This window comes from Schistocerca gregaria, chromosome 4 (assembly GCF_023897955.1).
Source record: "Schistocerca gregaria isolate iqSchGreg1 chromosome 4, iqSchGreg1.2, whole genome shotgun sequence".
NCBI classification, from domain to species: Eukaryota; Metazoa; Arthropoda; class Insecta; order Orthoptera; family Acrididae; genus Schistocerca; species Schistocerca gregaria.
Genome location: NC_064923.1, coordinates 741,345,698 through 741,348,165, shown reverse-complemented (window position 1 = coordinate 741,348,165; position 2,468 = coordinate 741,345,698). Strand labels below are relative to the sequence as shown.

The 2,468-nt window shown below is 45.8% G+C and overlaps 1 non-coding gene across 1 annotated transcript; it reads left to right on the top strand.

Moving 5' to 3' along the window:
* Window positions 1-871: 871 nt before the first annotated feature.
* Window positions 872-946, top strand: Trnas-cga (transfer RNA serine (anticodon CGA)). Its single transcript has one exon. It is a non-coding gene; the product is annotated as a tRNA-Ser (tRNA).
* The last annotated feature ends 1,522 nt before the right edge of the window (window positions 947-2,468 follow it).

Sequence of the window (2,468 nt, the reverse complement as noted above, 5' to 3'; positions counted from 1 at the left end):
AAAGTGACGAAATAAATAAATGTGACTACAGGAAAACATTTGACAAAGAAGTGTATAATGAGCGTAAGTTGTTGGGCGGGTGCAGCTTAAGAATGGCTGGTTTTCAACCTGGAAGCTAATTCGTTAACTAATACATGGATTAGGGATCTTACACATTTCTCCGAAAAAATAGAAAAGCACGAAAACTACCACTTACACAAAAATGCGAAACAGGGAGCAGCGAAAGCTTAAACATTATATTTCGTTCTTGCCCTAAATTGCACTTAATTGTGTACAAAACAACAAAATTGAGCAAAAACATTTCTTCCTTTTTTTCAGACAAGTTGTGCATCATATTATTATTATTATCATTATTGAGAGCGGCTGAATTTCTATAAATATGTTGAAAAGCGTTACTGTCTCTAGAATGAGATTTCCTCTCTGCAGCGGAGTGTGCGCTGATATGAAACTTCCTGGCAGATTAAAACTGTGTGCCCGACCGAGACTCGAACTCGGGACCTTTGCCTTTCGCGGGCAAGTTCTCTACCAACTGAGCCACCGAAGAACAGCTCACACCCGGTACTCACAGCTTTACTTCTGCCAGTATCTCGTCTCCTACCTTCCAAACTTTACAGAAGCTCTCCTGCGAACCTTGCAGAACTAACACTCCTGAAAGAAAGGATATAAGTTTCATATCAGCGCACACTCTGCTGCAGAGTGAAAATCTCATTATGGAAACATCCCCCAGGCTGTGGCTAAGCCATGTCTCCGCAATATCCTTTTTTTCAGGAGTGCTAGTTCTGCAACGTTCGCAGAAGAGCTTCTGTAAAGTTTGGAAGGTAGGAGACGAGGTACTGGCAGAAGTAAAGCTGTGAGTACCGGGCGTGAGTCGTGCTTCGGTAGCTCAGTTGGTAGAGCACTTGCCCGCGAAAGGCAAAGGTCCCGAGTTCGAGTCTCGGTCGGGCACACAGATTTAATCTGACAGGAAGTTTCAGCGTTACTGTTGTACGGCAGATGTCATTAATTCCGCACACTCATATTTATCGCAATTTAAAAACTTGTGAAGTCCCAGAATGTATACCTACGAGTCGCCACTGGAGGGAAGTCGACAGGAAATCATTCAACGTTGGACTGATGATGATGATGAGTTGGGTTGAGGGGGGCGCTCGATATCACGGTCATCAGCGCCCTGACGAAAAATCAACAGGAAACCTCATGGGTGGGGACGAAGGCTGTCCCCACATGCAGAGCAGTTTACAAAGTACTAAAGTCTGCCGGCCTTCCCCACCAGTTCAGGGATGAGGCCTGATAGTTCACAAAATTTCACCACTCTGTTAATACTGGTGTCGGTATCTGTGAGCACGGTGGGCAGATCTTCAGCGAGACCAAGGGCTGCCCTATTATCAGTATCCAGGACACACGTAGCCACAATGTGCTGAACTGAAAGCGCCACAAACTTCACAGAAAGGTGTTCTCCCCCACCGCGACGGAGGAGGAAGCTATGTGTGAAAGGGCTATGTCCGATACGCAGTCTGGTAAGCAAAACCTCCCTCCAGCGGCGAGGCTGAAACGAAGTCCGCCAAGCTTTTGTGGTCGGTTTGAGTGACCCCAATTTGTTGTTCGACACCTGCAACCATTCAGTCTCCCACTGACGCATGATGCCTCTGTCGGAAAATGAGATAATGGCGTGCAGCTGGATAGGACATTGATGGACAGCATCATCCCAACATGCTTCCTTGGCAGCTTTATCAGCCATGTCATTACACTGTATCCCAAAGTGGCCAGGTACCCAGCAAATGATCACTTTCTTGCCACGGCGTTGGAGCCGCTGTGAGCAGCCATGGATGAGCTGAATCAGCGGGTCTACCGCATAAATTTGGTGAAGCGCTTGCAGTGCAGTAAGAGAGAGGAAACAGATAAGTAAACTCGTACTGCGATGTCTGTGAACCCTCTCCAGTGCCATTAGAATGCCATATAACTCCGCATCATAGTTTGTAAATTGTTCTGGAAGACTCACTTCAGAAACCCTATCAGGGAACGTTAAACTGAAGCCCGTTGCCAGTCAGCAGAGCAGGAATACACTATACGCCGTTACTTCTGGGATTACGCTCGTAGATCACGAATCTCTGTTGTACGGTTGTAATCCCTGACACAGTACTCGTTGAAGCCTGTGCGATGGTAAGTGAGCGGGATTCACCTTATGAGAAAGGGTTTTCGCATAGATATCGACCGCTTGTACCTGAATGGTGGCAAATCGGACTTACATCCACTCTGTAATAATAATGATACGTCAAGTAAGTTCGAAATGCAGTCACACGTCCGGACGGATCAAAAGCAAACCAGAAGATGCTACCAATATGACAATAATACGGTCGCCAGCCTAATTAGGCATTAACTGAGTTTCTTCCCTGTAAAAGTTGGTATATATTCATGCAAAACAACAAGTTGTAACACTGCATAATATAGTGGAATTTTAGAACCAGAAAATC